Source organism: Pristis pectinata, chromosome 8 (assembly GCF_009764475.1).
Source record: "Pristis pectinata isolate sPriPec2 chromosome 8, sPriPec2.1.pri, whole genome shotgun sequence".
Lineage (NCBI taxonomy): Eukaryota > Metazoa > Chordata > Chondrichthyes > Rhinopristiformes > Pristidae > Pristis > Pristis pectinata.
Window position 1 is genome coordinate 95,306,005 of NC_067412.1, and position 18,846 is coordinate 95,324,850.

The window sequence follows — 18,846 nt, forward strand, 5'->3', positions numbered from 1 at the left end:
CTCATGATCTAACCTCCACAACTCAAGTTCAGGTTTATTTTCATGGGCACACATACCCAGGCTCTAAATGCAATGAAAATTAACTTTCCGCAGCAGTGACACCGTACATTACGCACATGACAAACATAAATTACATAAACTTAAATTAACATAAATACATGACAAAATAAACAAAACAAAAATAAACATAATGACATTAGTACAAGTTGAGGGAAATAGAGACCGAGGTTCTTCAGGTGGGTTCAAGAACCTGATGGCAGTGGGGAAAAAGCTGTTGTTGAACCTTGAGGTGTGGGTCTTCAGGCTCCTGCCTGAAGGCAGCGTTAAGGAGGGGGCATGGCCCGGATGCTGGGCGTCCTTGATGATGGATGTCGCCTTCTTGAGACATCGTGAACTGCAGATGTCCTCGATGGTGGGGAGAGCTGTACTCGTGATGGAACTGGCTGGGCCCACCACTCTCTGGTTCACATAAGTGGAGCTCCACTTGCTTTATTTTGGTGCAGGTTGTGATGCAGTGTGTGGTTCTCTCAACCCTCAAGTGGGACATGTGTGAGGATGAGGATGTGGAAGGATGGCTTAGTAAGTTAGCTGATGACATGAAGGTCGGTGGTGTTGTGGATAGTGCAAAAGGTTACGGTAGATTACAACAGAACATATGTAAATCTGGGCTGAGAAGTGGCAGATGGAGTTCAACCCGGAAAAGTGTGAAGTGATACACTTTGGAAGATCAAATTTGAAGGCAGGATACAAGGTTAATGGCAGGACTCTTAGCAGTGTGGAGGAACAGAGGGATCTTGGGGTCCAAGTGCATAGATCCCTCAAAGTTGCTGCGCAGGTTAATAGGGTTGTTAAGAAGGTGTATGGTGTGTTGGCCTTCATTAGTCAGGGTATTGAGTTCAAGAGCCACGAGGTAATGTTGCAGCTGTATAGAACTCTGTTTAGACCACACTTGAAGTATTGTGTTCAGTTCTGGTCGCCTCATTATAGGAAGGATGTGGAAGCTTTAGAGAGGGTACAGAGGAGATTTACCAGGATGCTGCCTGGATTGGAGAGCCTGCCTTATGAGGATAGATTGAGTGAGCTAGGGCTTTTCTCTTTGGAGAGAAGGAGGATGAGAGGTGACTTGATAGAGGTGCACAAGATGATGAGGCATAGATCGAGTGGACAGTCAGAGACATTTTCCCAGGGCAAAAATGGCTAACATGAGAGGCATGATTTTAAGGTGATTTGAGGAAGGTATAACGGGGATGTCAGAGGTAAGTTTTTTTTTACACGGAGAGTGGTGGGTGCGTGGAAGTTAGAAATTTAGAAATATTTTAATGAGCATATTTTAAAAAAATTCTCGGAAGTCCTTAAAAATTTAAATAAGTAAAATATGAAACAAACTAATTTTATGATTGGAGCTTACCCAGCCCTACAAACCTACAGGCCGAGTTCAGGTAATGGATGCATTCTGCTTTTACAGATGTCTTTAAGTCAATTCTGTCCATAAGTTGGAAAATGCACAAAATCCCACGATACGGTAATCACACCTCCACAGTATTGTAATGAATGGCATCAAAAACACATAAGACTGATACTAAAGAACAATCACTAAAAATGGAGAGAGAGAGAGAGAGAGAGAGAGAGAGAGAGTAAACTAGTTCTGCCATTTGTAGGAACGAACACACTGTATGTGCATACGTATGTTGGGCTTTGAATTCTGTAATATTATGGGAGCTCATTTGCATGCACGGTCGACCGTAAGTAGGGTGTTTGTAACCCAGGGACGGCTTGTAATTGAAATCAACAGAGTGCCATCCAGTCTGAAATGGCATTGGATTCAAGTGGTGATTCCCTTGTGGAAGGTGGGGTAGTGCTCTGGTGAGTCCAGCTCTGGAAGTATTGACTGACGCAGCACAAAGTAAGTCCAAGACTTTTATGTTTGTATATGCGTGAGTACAGTCAGATACATATTGCCAGTTAAATAGGTGAAATCCAGTGATTTCATTCTAAACTAAGAGGTAGCTTTAATTAGTCACATGTACATCGAAACACACAGTGAAATGAATCTTTTTGCGTAGAGTGTTCTGGGGGCAGCCCGCAAGTGTCGCCATGCATCTGGCGGCAACATAGCACGCCCACAACTTCCTAACCCGTACGTCTCTGGAACGTGGGAGGAAACCAGAGCACCCGGAGGAAGCACATGCAGACATGAGGAGAATGTACAAACTCCTTACAGACAGGGCCGGAATTGAACCTGGGTCTCTGGCGCTGTAAAGCGTTATGCTAAACGCTACACTACCGTGCCTGCCAGCATTTACCAGCAAAATTTGGATACGGCTCAAGCTGAGCCAGATTGTCCAAAACCTCAGCTCTTTGTTCAAACTCCAGGCTTTTCTTGTCTGCAGATTTGGCGATTTTCTTCTCCAAGTCAGCTATTTGTACTGTCCGGGTCCTTTGTGTCAGCATGTGTGTGAGGAACTGCACAGACTCTCAATCTCAAGAGATCAGCACAAGCCTCGACCGACCATGCTCAGAGGGAAGCCAGTCACATGACTCTGAACTTGATGAGGCAGCCTTAAAGTCACCCTTTCACAACCAACAGCAAACATCTCAACCTTTACATCCTGAATTTCTCCAAAGGTCTGCTGTAAAATTCCAGGTCTCACCCACACTTCACTCTCCTTCTCCCTGACCTAAAAGTGTATCCCAGTACATCAAAGCCTCAAAATTAAAATGCCTGTCCTCATCATCAAACCATGGCTTCACATTTAGGGAGGGGTAGGGTCAGGCGAGAAAGCCCCTTAAATATTGTAAATACGGGATTGGGGGTAGCACCCCAGGGAGCCACACGAGTGGCATCGGTGCTGTGTTTTTTATATAAGGTAACACTAATGATTGATCCGTACACGAATGTAAAGGTTTTGCGCTGTTTTATTGTTGTACATAGTTTGTTTTTTTTTATGATGAATAAAGTTTATTTTGGAATAATAAAAAAAAGTAACCTTCTCCAACCTGAGATCCTCAAATCACTGCACCTTACCACTGCCCTCCCCATCACCCCATCCTACACTTCAGCAGCCTGCGCTTCACTCCCTGAAGCCCCCCCTCTCACCCTTTCCTCCAATGGGATTCTTCTTAAAAATCCACCTCTGGGATCAAACTGTTGACCCTCCCTCCTAACACTTCCTTCTTTGATTTGGTGTTCATTGTGTTCTGTTTCCACCGCTGTGAAGTGCTGTGGGCCATTTTCTTGTGTTAAAGATGATTTATAAATGCATGTTGGTCTGTTCAACTTTGATGACAGTGGAAATGAAAATATAGTCGTGTAAGAGCTGACCCATCAAATACAACTCCACAATGATTAGAACAGCATAAACTGAGTGACAGCATTAAAAAATTATAAACCCAGAAAAGTCAACATAGCCTAAAGCCCAACTGCTCTCCCTTATGTCCATTGACTCCTGCCAAGATACCCATCTGTAGTGCAAAGCATTCCCTCGATAGCCCTGACAGTAATCAATAAACAGACTGGCAATAACAAGTGCAACAGAAAGCAGGCACAAGGCAAAAAACACTCTCATATGACACAATAAATTCGCCAGTACCATACTTCACTGATTAAAAATTCAGATGCGAACATAGAACATAGAACACAGAACAGTACAGCACCGAACAGGCCCTTCGGCCCACAATGTTGTGCCGACATAGCTAAACCCTCCTATCTACAGAATGCCCATATCCCTCTATTTTCCTCTCATTCATGTGCCCATCCAAGCCCCTCTTAAAAGCCCCCAATGAATTTGCCTCCATCACCCTATCAGGCAATGCATTCCAGGCATCCACCACTCTCTCAGTAAAAAATGTACCCCTCACATATGTTCTGAACCGACCCCCTCTCATCTTAAATGCATTCTCTCTGGTATTGGATTGCTTAATAATGGGAAAAAGATATTACTTGTCCACCGTATCTACGCCCCTCATAATTTTATACACTTCCAACAGATCACCCCTCAGCATCCACCACTCCAGAGAACAGAGCCCAAGTTTGTCCAGCCTCTCCTGATAACACATGTGGTTAATTATGTTTCTAGTTAGTAAAGAAATGTGCAATAGACGGTGTGGGGACCTGAAATCTTAACACTTATTGTGAAATGAAAGTAAAAAATAAAGCTGCAGATGCCGGAAATCTGAAATAAAAAGAGAAAATGCTGGAAAATCTCAGCAGGTCAGACAGCATCTATAGAGAGAGAAAATTCAATGCTTTGGGTCTATGACTCTTTGTCAGAACTCATAGTGATGAGTATAATGTGAACAATATTTCTCTTCAACTATTAGTAAAATGGAATGACGAAAAACTGAACGTTTCCTTGGTGACTGCGTAAATTATGAGTAATAGGGTGAAAACGCTTGAGTCATTGGTCATGAAAACTCCAGAGGCATTATGTGGAGAGTCATAGTCAAGCTGGCCAATCAGAATGGGTGACGGTGCAACTTCTTTATATTCATCCAAGGGGATGTAGGCTTTGCAGGCTGAGCTGGCATTTAATTACCTATCCCCAGTTGCCCTTGAGAAGGTGGTGGTGAGCTGCCTTCTTGAACTACTGCAGTCCTTGAGGTGTTTGTATACCCACAGTGCTGTTAGGGAGAGTGTTCCGGGATCTTGGCCCAGGTAAATGAATGGTGATATATTTCCAAGTCGGGATGGTGGGTGGTTCGGAGGGCAACTTCCACGTGGTGGCATTCCCCGTGCTTTTGCTGCCCTTGTCTCCTAGCTGGTAGAGGTCGTGGGTTTGGAAGGTGCTGTCTAAGGAGTCTTGGTGAGTTGCTGCAGTGCGTCCTGTAGATGGTACAAACTGCTGCTACTGTGCGTCGGTGGTGGATTGAGTGAATGGGTGTGGTTGGGATGTCCTTCAAGCAGGCTGCTATTTCCAATTGCCAGTTTATCAGCTCCACTCTCCACCCTATCACAAAACCTCTCTGATTCACTCTGTACCTGCCTGATGTACCCACAGCTCTCCAAAAAAAAACCCCTTTAACCCCCATCCAACGATTGCACCACCATTTTTACCTGACAATATACTTGCTTGAAAATTGTTCAAGTATTAACATCTCCCAGGCCTGATCTGAAACATTTTGCTCTCTACACAAGCGATGCCTCACTTGCAGAGTGTTTTCAGCATTTTCTCTCTTTATTCCACGTGTAACATGGTTTTGAGACCAAATAAATTGTGTAATGGGATGGTTTGCGTAGATTAACCTTGTATTCTCTCGAGGATAAAAGGTCAAGGAATGTAAATGATTAGTGGATCAGAGAGAGAGAACAGAGAGAAACTGATCTCTCTGGTTCAATAAATAGGTTTTTGAGAGAAATATTGAGAGGAAAAGATAGAGTAGACAGTCAGCGCCTCCTTCCCAGGGCACCAATGCTCAAGACAAGAGGGCATGGCTTTAAGGTTATGGGTGGGAGGTTCAGGGGAGATGTCAGGGGGAGATTTTTCACCCAGAGAGTGGTTGGTGCATGGAATGCACTGCCTGGGGTGGTGGTGGAGGCAGATACGTTGGACAGGTTCAAGAGTTTGTTGGATAGGCATATGGAGGAATGTGAGATTGAGGGATATGCAGGAGGAAAGGGTTAGATAGTGTGAGGGTGGTTTGATGGATGGCACAACATGGCGGACCGAAGGGCCTGTTTTGTGCTGTATGGTTCTATGGTTCTATGGTTCTATGGTTTAGTTTATTATTGTTACATGTACCGAGGTGCAGTGAAAAGCTTCTGTTTGCGTGCCATCTCGGCAGATCGTTCCGCACGTAAGTACATCGAGGTAGTGAAAAGGAAAACAGAATGCAGAATATAGTGTTACAGTTACAGAGAAAGTGTGGGGCAGGTAGACAAATGAAGTGCAAGGGCCACGACAAGGTAGAATCAGAATCGGTTTATTATCACTGACATATGTCGTGAAATTTGTTGTTTTGCGGCAGCAGGACAGTGCAAGACATAAAAATTACTATAAGTTACAAAAAAGATAAATAAAGTGCAAAAGAGGTATAATGACGTAGTGTTCATGGGTTCATGGACCGTTCAGAATCGTTTACTCGTTGAGTGTGGTTTTTCAGGCTCCTGTACCTCCTTCCTGATGGTAGTAACGAGAAGAGAGCATGTCCCGGATGGTGAGGGTCCTTAATGATGGATGCCGTCTTCTTGAGGCACTGCTTCTTGAAGATGTCCTCGATGGTGGACTCGATGGTAAGTTGGGAGATCAAGAGTTCATCTTTTAGCATATGTGAGGTGCGTTCCACTTTAAGGGTGAAATATCATCACAGTTGTGTAGACCCAGAATTCTCTCCTTGGCAAAACTATGGAGACAGGGGATCAATTGGAGCTTTTGAGATGGATTGGAAGTGTTTTTGTTGAGTGAGGATATTTGGAATTGTGGAATAATAATGGATAGAAGGGGTTGTTATGGATCGGCTCTGATCTAAGGATAGAATAGGCCTGAGGGGCACAATGGCCTCATGTTCTTATTATAGTCACGAGTTCCAATAGTTTCCAGCACATGATGTCACCTTTCAGTGAGCTACCCTCCACGTAAGCACCCATTTAAAATCACTGTTTTCTGTATAAATGATTAAAAGGCAGCTGTAAAATCCACCAGAATTCAATGTAAGCACAGCCTCAGCAGATAAGTGCATGTTTCTAAGTTAGCTACAAAGAAAGCTCCATACTGAAATACATGTCAGTCAGCCAGTAAGCTGCAAGCTCTGGCACAGTTCACTTCCAAACACTGAACATGCTTGTACTCTACCCTGTGTGTATTATTTTGACCTAAGCAACAGCTGAAAGGATTAGTTATTCCCTCACACTAGGTTGTGCCAATACTTGGTCCCAAACTGGCATAAATTTTCATCCAAAAAGCAGCTCTTGTGATTGATAGATTTAGTGGTATGTTCTTGGTTACTTCTGTGAGCTAACATACAGGGCATGAGAATTATGTGAGTACCTGGTAAGAATGAAAGGGTATAAGAATCCATAAGACAATAGTCAGGTAGTGTAGCGGTTAGCGTAACGCTATTACAGTGCCAGCGACCCGGGTTCAATTCCAGCCACTGTCTGTAAGGAGTTTGTACGTTCTCCCTGTGTCTGCGTGGGTTTCCTCTGGGTGCTCCGGTTTCCTCCTACATTCCAAAGACCTATGGGTTAGGAAGTTGTGGGCATGCCATGTTGGCGCTGGAAGCGTGGCGACACTTGCGGGCTGCCCCCAGAACACCCTATGCAAAAAGGTGCACTAAACTGTGTGTGTGCATTAAACTGTGTGTTTTGATGTACATGTGACTTATAAAGATATCTTATCTTCTTGTCTTATATAGGGGCAGAAATAGGCCACTTAGCCCATCGTGTTGTCTCCGCCATTCAATCATAGCTGATAGTTTTTTCAAACCCCATTCTCCTGCCTTCTCCCCGTAACTCTTGATCCCCTTACCAATCAAGGAACTATCAATCTCTGCCTTAAATACACCTAATGACTTGGCCTCCACAGCCCTCCATGGCAACGAATTCCGCAGATCCACCACCCCCTGGCTGAAGAAATTCCTCCTCATCTCAGTTTTAAAGGGACGTCCCTTTATTCTGAGGCTGTGCCCTCGGAATCAGAGGAATTTCACTTGCAGTGATGCTCCAGGGCAAACATTTACAGTAGGTTGACTGTCAGGGGTGTAATCCCTGAAATGTATGAAGGGGATGGGTGGTTCTAAAGCAATCCAGTCAGCAGGACATGAGTGCCCCTAGTTACATCCAGGGGGACTCATGTATTCCATGTGCTTATGTATTGCCACTGTATTAGCACATAGCTGCTAATGCCAGGTACCATCCAAGTTGATATTGCACCCCACAAATCTATGGCCTCCGACACCAAGGGAAGACAAGGGCCTCAGGCTTGTGGGAATGTCACCAGCTCCCAGTTTCCCACCTATTCTCACTACGTGCTCGACTACACTCACATCCCCTCGTTTCACCATCCTTCGCCCTTGTCACTTGGTTCAGAGTTGCGCAACTCGCCGGATAGCATTGCGGCAGCACCTTCACCGTAAGGGCTGCCTCATGGTGAGAAGGTGGCCTATCACTTCCTCAGGGGAAAGCAGAGGTGGACAGTACCGATAATGATTGTGAGGAATGTAGATAGGACAGATAGTTTTTCCCCACAGTGGAGGTATCTAAAGCTAGAGTGCACTTGTTTAGGGTAAGAGCTTTAGAGGGGACCTGAGGAAGAATATTTTCATCTAGAGTGTGGCTGGAATCTAGAACACACTGCCTGAACGGAGGTAGGAACTTGGACAACATCTATGAAGTATCTGGATGAGTGTTTGATTCATCAAGGCTACAGCCAAGTGCTGGTGCATGGGATTAGTATAGATGGGTATGTGATGGGCAGAAGGGCCTGTTCCTGTTCTGCATGACTCAATAACTTTCATGTCAATCTTAGAGTGTTTTAAAAGAATAATCGGTGTCCAGCAATGGCAGTCCTCGCTGAATCTCTATTGTTGTCAGGGAGAGTTGAACTGGAGAGTTGACAATGGAATTCTTGATTTGGTTGATTTTCTCTTTCATATTTAAGAGTACATTTGACAGGAGATTTTCATGTCAGTTGCTGATTCCCCTTTAGGCATCAGCAGAAATTCAGCTGCAGTGATTAATAACTATCAATTTATAAATGTGCAATTGTGAATTTAACATTATCTGAGACATTTTTAAAAGACATTACATTAAAATATTGATTTACTATGACAAAAGTGGACATCTCATTGCTGCAGCTTCAAGAAAGGTTGGAGATAGGAGTGACAGGACCATACTTTTTGCCCACCATATACATGTGTCATTGTCAGTGGCTGAAATTTTGACCTCAATTAATGAGTTAGAGGGAGGAAGTATAAGAAATAGGAGCAGGGGGAGGTCATAAAGCTTCTCGAACCTGTTCTGTCAATGAATAAAATCACAGCTGATCAGAACTTTACCTCAGTTCACTTTTTTGACTTTTCCCCATTGTCCTTCCCTCTCCTGTTGATAAGGAGTCTCACAGAATGGAATAATTCAACAAATCTACCTCCACACATCTGTGAGGTGGAGAATTCCATAGATTCACATCCCTTGAGAACTGGAATTCTTCCAAATCTCCATCCTTAAAGGGCAACCCTTTATTTTGAAATCAAATCTGCTTGCTCTGTAAAGGGAGGTATCCTCTCAGTATTTACCTTGTCAAGCCCCTTCAATATCTCACATGTTTCAATAAGATCTCATTCTTCCAAATCCAATGAAGATCAAGCCAATCTGTCCAACCTTTTCTCAGAAGGCAATCATTTCATCTCAGGAATCAACCTTGTGAATCTTCTCTGAACTGCCTGAAGTACAGGTATATCCCTCCTGGAGTGAGGCAGTCAAAACTTAGAGCACTACACCAGGTGATGTAAGAGCAACATTGTACAACTGGAACAAGACTTCCCTGCTTTATACTCCATGCAACGAAGGCCAACACTCCATTTGCCTTCTGAGTGACTTGCTGCATTTGCACATTAACTTCCCATGTTCCACATACAAGGATACTCAGATCCCTCTGTACAGCTGCATTCTGTAGTCTCTCTCTGTTCAAATAACACTCTGTTTCTCAACTCTTCTTATGAAAATTGATAACCTCACATTTTCTCAAATTATACTCCTGCCATATTTTTGCCTACTCGCTTAACGCAAGTAAACTTTTAAATTTAAATTTTATTTACAGCGTGGTAACAGGCCCTTCCGGCCCAATGAGTCTGCGCCGCCCATTTTAAACCTAAATTAACCTACCTGTACGTCTTTGCAATGTGGGAGGAAACTGGAGCACCCGGAGGAAACCCACAAAGACACGGGAGAGCGTACAAACTCCTTACAGAAAGCGACGGGAATTGAACCCCGATGGCTGGTGCTGTAATAGCGTCGGGCTAACCACTATGCTACGCTACCATGCCACCCCAAGGTACATAAGAAGAGATACAGTGAAAAACTTTTGTTTGAATGCCATCCAGGCAGATCATTCCATGCATCAGTACATTGAGGTAGTAAAAAGAAATCAGAATGTAGAGTATAGGATGCAGAATATTTTGAGTCTCTGTTATTAATTCTCCAGTTTCATCCTCTAAGGGTAACTTATTCTCTTTCCTTCACTGTCTATTTTTATACTTCTTGCTTGCTTAGAAAATAGATCTCACATTCTATTTTATCCTCGTTGTTCATCATCCTTTGCTGGTTTCTAAGAATCTTCCCAATCTTCTGGCCTGCACCAAGCTTGCTCCATCATTCTTCAAGATCATGTTCTTCTGTATCAGAGCCTTCTCCTGCCCTCACCCAACATCCTTTGTTCCTGATGATATCTAGAATTCTATCAATCTCAGTTTTGAGTATAATCACTGACCAAGTCTCCACAGCCCTCCAGGATTGAGAATTCCGAAGATTTACTACCCATTGACTGAGGAAATTCTTTTTATTATTTCAGTCTGAAATAGCCCACCTCATATTTTAAGACCATGACCCATAGTTTGAGACTGCTTAGTCAAGAGAAATATCTTCCCTACATCTATCCTGTCGAGTCCTGTAAGAATTTTGTTTCAATGAGGTCACTTTGTATTCACTTAAACTCTAAAGAACAGGGGACTAGCCTACTTAATCTCTCTTCAAATGATAGACTTGCCATCCCAGGAACTAGCCTGATGATACTTTGTTACGTGCCCGCTATCACAAGTACATCTCCTTTCAGGTAAGGAGTCTAGACTGTACACAATACTCCAAATGTAGTTGCACCTATCCACATCCTTTTGCATCCTCCTCATGAATTGCTTATCATTGAAAATTTAGCTGCAAAACACTTGGTTGTCTCACCTAAGTTATTTATATATTTGTAAATTTATTATTATTATTGGCTTATTATTGGTTTATTATTGTCATACGTACCAAGATACAGTGAAAAGCTTTTGCTTGTGTGCAATCCAGACAGATCACACCATGCATAATTACATCGAGGTAGTAAAAAGAAAACAGAATGTAGAATATTCTGAGTCTCCATTATTAATTCTCTCAGTCTCATCCATTAAGGGGCTATCACTTAACTTAGTTATTCTCTTTCTTTCATTATCTTTTATACTTCTTGTTTGCTTAGAAAATAGATCTCACTATCTATTTTATTAATCATCTTTTGCTGGTTTCTAAGAATCTGCCAAGTCTTCTAGCCTGCACTAATCTTCACAATATTATTTATCTTTCCTTTTAGTTTAATACCATTCTTAACCTCCTGCGGACTGGGTTAACGGACAGGAATCATGGAATCATTCGAACATTATAACTCAGAGGGAAGTCATTCAGTCCATCAGGCCTGTGTCTGATTTTTGTAAAAGTGATCCAGTTTGTGATGATCCGCAGATTCTTTTTCATAGTCTTGTAATTTTTTTTCTCTTCAAGTACTTAACCAGTCTTCCAGGACCCCAGATGCTTTTTCATCCCTGTCTCAACCTGTCCTGCTACCTGCAAATGTCTGTGCAGTTACACCTTGAGGTTGCTCTGTCACTGCATTGGTATTAGTATTGGTATTGGTTTATTATTGTCACTTGTACTGAGGTACAGTGAAAAACTTGTCTTGCATACCATTCGTACAGATCAATTCATTACACAGTGCATTGAGGCAGTACAGGGTAAAAACAATAACAGAATACAGAGTAAAATGTCACAGCTACAGGGCAGTGCATTGCAGGTAAACAATAAGGTGCAAGGTTTAACAAGGTAGATTGTGAGTTCAAGAGTCCACCTCATCATATAAGGGAACTATTCAATAGTCTTATCACCATAGAATAGAAGCTGTCCTTGAGCCTGGTGGTATGTGCCCTCAGGCTGCTGTATCTTCTGCCTGATGGGAGAGGAGAGAAGAGAGAATGACCCGGGTGGGTGGGGACTTTGATTATGCTGGCTGCTTCACCAAGGCAGCGAGAGGTATGGACAGAGCCCATGGAAGGGAGACTGGTTTCCGTGATGCGCTGGGCTGTGTCCACAACTCTCTGCAGTTTCTTGCAGTCCTGGGCAGAGCAGTTGCCATACCAAGCCATGATGCGTCCAGTTAGGATGCTTTCTATGAAGCATTGATAAAAATTGGTGTCAAAGGGGCCATGCCAAATTTCTTTCACCTCCTGGGGAAGTAAGGGTGCTGGTGAGATTTTTTGGCCATGGTGTCTACGTGGTTGGACCAGGACAGGCTATTGGTGACGTTCACTCCCAGGAACTTGAAGCTCTCAACCCTCTCGACCTCAGCACCATTGATGTAGACAGGTGCATGTACACCGCCCCCTTTCCTGAAGTCAATGACCAGTTCTTTTGTTTTGCTGACATTGAGGAAAAGGTTGTTGTCATGACATCATGTCATTAAGCTCCCTATCTCCTTCCTGTCTCATCATTATTTGAGATTCGGCCTACTACGGTGGTATCATCTGCAAACTTGTAGATGGAGTTAGAGCAGAATCTGGCTATGCAGTCATGAGTGTATAGGGAGTAGAGTAGAGGGCTGAGGATGCAGCCTTGTGGGGCACCAGTGTTGAGAATAATCGTGCCGGAGGAATTGCTGCCTATCCTGATTGCAGTCTGTTGGTCAGAAAGTCAAGGATCCAGTTACAGAGGGAGGTGTTGAGTCCCAGGTCTCAGAGTTTGGCGATGAGTTTGCTTTGAATTATAGTATTGAAGGTGGAGCTATAGTCAATAAACAATAGTCTAAAGTAGGTGCCTTTACTGTCCAGATGCTCCAGAGATGAGTGTAGGGCCAGGGAGATGACATTCACTGTAAACCTGTTTCAGCAGTAGGCGAATTGCAGTGGATTGAGGTTGTCTGGGAGGCTGGAGTTGATGCGTGCCATGACCAGCATCTCAATGCACTTTATGATGGTGGATGTCAGAGCCACTGGTCAGTAGTCATTAAAGCACATTACCTTGTTTTTCTTCGGTACCAGGATAATCATGTACAGGGCTCCCTGAGTTATGAATGACCTGACTTACAGTAATTTGACATTACACCAATTCTCGATACATTTTAAAGCATTTTTCAAGCAAGTAATAGAAATAATACAATGTTTCATGTTATCTATTAATGACTGGACACAATATATTCCAGTTGTTTAACTACGGATAATGTTAGGTTGATTATTGAATGAAATGAAAGGATTATAGCAAGTGTATGTAGAGCAATACAATACAGGTAGCTATAGAAACCAGACATTTCTGACTTACAGGGAAATTGGTTTATGGACAGTTCTCAGGAATGGAACCTTTACGTAATCAGGGGACTGTCTGTACTCTCTTTAGATTGTATCCTTTAGATGAAAATGTCTCTCCTTGTTGTCCCTACTAAAATATATCATTTTGCAATTCTCCACATTGAGTTTCAGTTACCACGTGTCTACCCACTGCACTAACCTGTCCAAGTTAAAGGCAAATTCACAACCATTGGATTCTATTTGACAGCAGAAAACGATCTATTTGCTCGGTAAACAGAATTTATTTAAGCAGAATCTCTAAGAATTACAGCAAACAGGACTCAACAGAAACAGCCGTAAATTCTCCTGATAAAAGCAATGTTATTTCTCCATCCAAATTCAGTTCAGTAGCAGAATAAAAATTCTGTGTATGATGTCAATCCCAGACTTGAATCACAGGGGAATTATTCAATCATCTCTGATCCAGCGAGGACCTCTGTTGCCATTGTATATATGGCCTTTTGTCTTCACAATTAATGAAAGGCTACATCTTTGCCTGTGTAAGGATAACATGGCAACATGATTGTAGAAACACCCCAGAGTCCTCACCTATATCAGAGAAAACTGAACAGGGACAAATAAACAGTGAATTCCTGGACTATGTCCTTTGGGATATGCAGGACAATGACATACTTGCCCTTCATTCATCAACTTCACATATTGTTTTCCATTGTAGTTGCTATGTCACTGGACTAGTGTCATGAAGGTCCACATTAACAATCCAGACAAAATAACATAGCAATTTAAGAAATAGAACTTTATTTAAACAGAATGTTGCTAGCAATGCGATCAACTTCAAAATTGTTGGATTGTTGTAAAACAAGTTGCATTAATGTCCTTTAGGGAAAGAAATATTCTGTCTGGTCCAAGTATGATACTGCACAAGATGCTAAAATTAACCAAGTATTTGTAGCAGAACCACAACATGAGTATCTTCCCAACAATGTAGAAAATTACCCTGAATTATCCTGACTGGAAAAGGCAGGAGCACACAATTTGGTTCTCCTTATATAGGAATTGTTATATCTGCCTTCCTTGGAGGGGGTGCAGATTGATTCCTGGGTTGGAGACACAAGAGACTGCAGATGCTGGAATCTGGAGCAACACACAATCTACTGGAAGAACTCAGCAGGTCGAGTAGCATCTGTAGGGGGAAAAGAATTGTCAGCTTTTCAGGTTGAAACCCTGCTTTAGTCCTGATGTTTCTTGACCCACTGAATTGATTTTTCTTATGAGGAAATATTGAGCATAATGGCCCTATAATTATAGAGGGTTGTCTCCCTTGGTTCATGAAACGTGGCTGTGATTTGGTGCTTTGAGCTTGAATGCCAGCACCAATAACAAGGACACATTTGTTAACCAAGGTCAAATGGTTAATTTCTGGATGCTGAGCTATTTCCTTTGTTCTGTAGAATGGTATAATTTAAAGTCAAGGGAAAATTACCATTTCAGTCTTCAAAAGATTACATACTCACTGTGAAGTGGTAGCTATATATATAATTGCCATGAGTTATCTTAAAAACAGTCTTTATACCCACACAAGGAGGGGATGGCAGTGGGGAATATCTGCTCTCCGCACCAGCCTGTGATTAAATTGCAAACTATTTTTTATAAAAATAACAGATTTAAGATGTAAAGCTTTACTGCAAGCTCATTACAGAGCAAATCGCTTGTTTCAATTGTATGTAATTAAACTCATCATGTATCCTTGCCGTCCCAGAAACTCCTGCAGAAGTCAAACTGAGGCAACTTCCATCCTCTCACACAGATGCAAAAGATCCCATAGCACTATGCTGAAAAAGAGCATCAGAATCAGATTTGTTCTCACTGACATATGACATGAAATTTGTTGTTTTGTCGCAGCAGTACAGCGCAAAGACATAAAATCTATAAATTACAAAAATAAATAAATAGTACAAAGAAAGGAATAATGAGTTAGTGTCCATGGGTTCATGAACCGTTCAGAAATCTGATGGCAGAGGGGAAGGAGCTGTTTCTGAATCGCTGAGTGTGGGTCTTTAGGCTCCTGTACCTCCTGCCCAATGGTAGTAATGAGAAGAGGGCATGTCCTGGATTGTGAGGGACCTTAATGATGGATGCTGCCTTCTTGAGGCACCACCTCTTGATGATGTCCTCGATGGCGGGGAGGGTTGTGCCCGTGATGGAGCTGGCTGGGTCTACAACCCTCTGCAACATCTTGCGATCCTACGCATTGGAGCCTCCATACCGGGCTGCGATGCAACCAGTCAGAATACTCTACACCGTACATCTATAGAAATTTGCACAGCCTTTGGTGACATACCAAATCTCGTCAAACTCCTAGTGAAGTAGAGCCGCTGGAGTGTCTTCTTCATGATTACATCAATGTGTTGGGGCCAGGATAGACCCTCTGAGATGTTGACACCCAGGAACTTGAAGCAAATGATTTATCCCCGGTCTCCTGGCCAATATTTATCCCACAGCCAACATCAACAAAAAAATCGTATCGCTCTTGTGATTCAGACAAAAACATACAGGTTCCTGGGTTTTATAAGAAAAGGCATACATGCAAAACCAAGGAAGTAAGGATTCACCTTTATAAAACACTGGTTCAGCTATAACAAGAGTATTGTGTCCACTTTTGGGCACTGCACCTTAGGAAAGATTTGAAGGCTCTGGAGACAGAGAATTTACCAAAACGATTCCCGTGATAAGGGATTTCCATTGTGGCTGGAGAAACTAGGGTTGTTCTCCCTGAAATAGAGGATGTTGGAAAGAAATCTGACAGAAGTATTTATAATAATAAAGGGTATTAACAGGGGAGAAAGAGTAAAAACAGTTCACATTGTTGGAGGGGAGTCAAGAACTAGGGAATGTAGGAAGAAGGTGATTGGCAAATGAAGCTAAAGTAACATGACGAAAATCTTTCATACCCAGTGAGTGGCTAGGATCTGGAATGCATAGTCTGGGGTTGTAGTGGAGACAGATTCAATTGTAGTATTCAAAAGGGAGATGGATATCTGAAAGGAAAGTATTTGCAGAGCTAAGAGGAGGAGGCTGGGGAGTGGGTCTGGCTTGATTGCACTTACACAGTGATAGGCATGGACTCAATGGGTTAAGTGGTCCTCTGTGGTTCATTGATTCTGTGGATGTTCTTGGGTGCAGATTGGCTGCCCGATTTCACACATTGTAGGAATAACTATACTTCAAATGTACTTCATTGGCTGTAGAATGCCCTGAGTTTAGATCTATATTCTTAGGAGTTTAGAAGAATGTGGAAACATAAAAGATCCTAAGGGGGCATGACAGGGCAAATATCCAGATGTTTCCACTGGTGGAAGAATCTCAAATGAGGGGACACTGTAACATCATCATTGTTACGTGCCCTCTTCTTGTTACTACCATCGGGGAGGAGGTACAGGAGCTTGAAGACCCACACTCAATGATTCAGAAACAGCTTCTTCACCTCTGCCATCAGATTTCTGAACGGTCCATGAACCCATCAACACTACCTCGTTATTCCTTTTTTTTTGGCTCTATTTATTTATTTTTGTAATTTATAGTCATTTTGTGTCTTTGCAAAGCAACAAATTTCACATCATCTACGTCAGTGATAATAAACCTGATTCTGATTTTAATAAGAGGTGGTCATACAAAGCTGGGTTGTGTCAGACATCTTCTCACAGAGGGTGAATCTCTGGAATTCTCAACCACAGAGGCGATGAGGGAGATACATCTTTGAAAGATCTTGAAATTGAGTGCGATGGAGAACTGGTACTGAAGAGGAATTGAAGCCTGGGCCAGATCAGCCATGGACATTCTTGGACTGAATGGGGGAGCCGAGTGGTCTACCCCCGCCCTCATTTTCTTATGTTCTCATGTTGTGAAAGGAACACAGTTTCCTTCAAATCCTGACCCATCTGAACTTCAATATTCCAGTCATTTTGTGTGAATGACCTGCGTCTCTTGAACCAAGCCCCTAACGCAGTGCGTTATCGCTGAAACATCGCCTGCCTTTCTCTCTCACTGCATCCACTGGCTATTCAACCACTGAACCATCGCACTGAGGACAGTTGTGACATCAACTGTTCATACAGAGCGAGGTCCTAGTACCTTGCTCACTTACTCCACCGTGTTAGCGGGGCACAGAGAGAGCCTCACATGGAGATCATTTAACTTCTTACCAGCAAAATACAAGAGCAATAGGCTTTGAAGCGACGATGCACTGCGGTTGTAAAGACAGAAGCACAATACAATCCTTGCTCGAATGAGGCATGGTTACAAATCTGCCTTTCCCCAGAGTATTATCGGTGTGGAGCACAGTGGAAATCAGAGGTCGTGAGCTGTGACCATCTCTACCAAGGTCTGTGCAAGCAGGGGCCACCCCAGTATAAGTAATCATTCATACATTTCAGGGAAAGTGACACGTCTTCATACTCACAATGCTGCCCATTGACTGCTCACCAATACCAGACCGGTCCTGTTTATTGTGTCTGAGTGTGTAAACACAGACTAGGACACATCAGCCATAACCTTTCTCCAACATTTCCTAATTTGATTTGGAGTTGGTGGGTGAGGGGTTGTTAATCTTATCCAGTGTCCACAAAGAGAACTGTGTCTCAGCACGTCAATACCCAGTCGCCAACATCTAAAGCCAAACACTGAACAACAATCCTCAGGCATACGTTCAGACTTCCGAAGTTCATTTTCGTCACAGAGATAAAGTCTCCTCGCATAAGGAGTTAGTCGAGCAAAACCCTATAACATCAAGCAAATATTCAGCAAAGTATGTAAAGAGTTTCTTACTGTCGTGTGTCTTCTGCTGGGGCACTTCCTCGGCGATTTTATTTTCCTTTTGAGAAATATAATCTAGTATAAATATTTCCCTTGCTTGTGTTTGGATCTTTCCCTCACGTTCTGCTTTTTAATCCGTCGGGATCAAACAGTTAAATCCATTTGGAGAGCCTCGCCCCCGCGTCATTTTCCTTATAAGGAGCGAAGTCGACTTCATAAATCGACATAAAGATTGTACAAAACTACGTAAGCAGCAAGTCCAGACTTGGAGGATAACAGGGGGTTCATTGTATAGTCAGCGGGCGCCTTTCCTTCCAACCCAGATCACAGTCAATAAATTCACAGACAACAGCCCACCAAATCGACATTAGAGAACTCAATGTCCACCCCATCAGGTTGGAGACTACCCAGGAGGAATATGAGGTGCTGGTCCTCCAGTTTGTGCTTGCCCTCTCTCCACTGCCAGGGTGAGTCCAACTACAAACTATAGGGACAGCACCTCATATTCCGCCTGAGTAGTCTACAAGCTGATTGCGTGGACATTGAATTCTCCAGTTTCAGATGACCTTCCCCACTCCCCTCCCACCATCCCTTTTTCTGACGCGCCCAGGTCCTCCTGCACACACCCCAGCCCCCTATGAACCAATTTTGTCGTCCTCCCCAACCTACTCTGTCTGCCCATCACCCAGACACTCCACCCACTGGGTCCCCACCCCTCCTGTTCACTGCTCCCCTCTGCCCTCCCCACCTCCCACACTTGGTTCCAGGCTCCACCTTCCT

At 43.1% G+C, this 18,846-nt stretch overlaps 1 protein-coding gene across 1 annotated transcript in view; it reads right to left on the reverse strand.

Annotated features, from left to right (window-relative positions):
- Positions 1-18,180, reverse strand: part of zgc:66433 (uncharacterized protein LOC321250 homolog) — a 153,335-nt gene extending 135,155 nt beyond the window's left edge. Inside the window, exon 1 of the mRNA XM_052022268.1 lies at positions 18,079-18,180. The gene's annotated coding sequence lies outside the window, so the exon portion shown is untranslated. The remainder of the gene's footprint in view (positions 1-18,078) is intronic.
- Between the last annotated feature and the right edge of the window lie 666 nt (positions 18,181-18,846).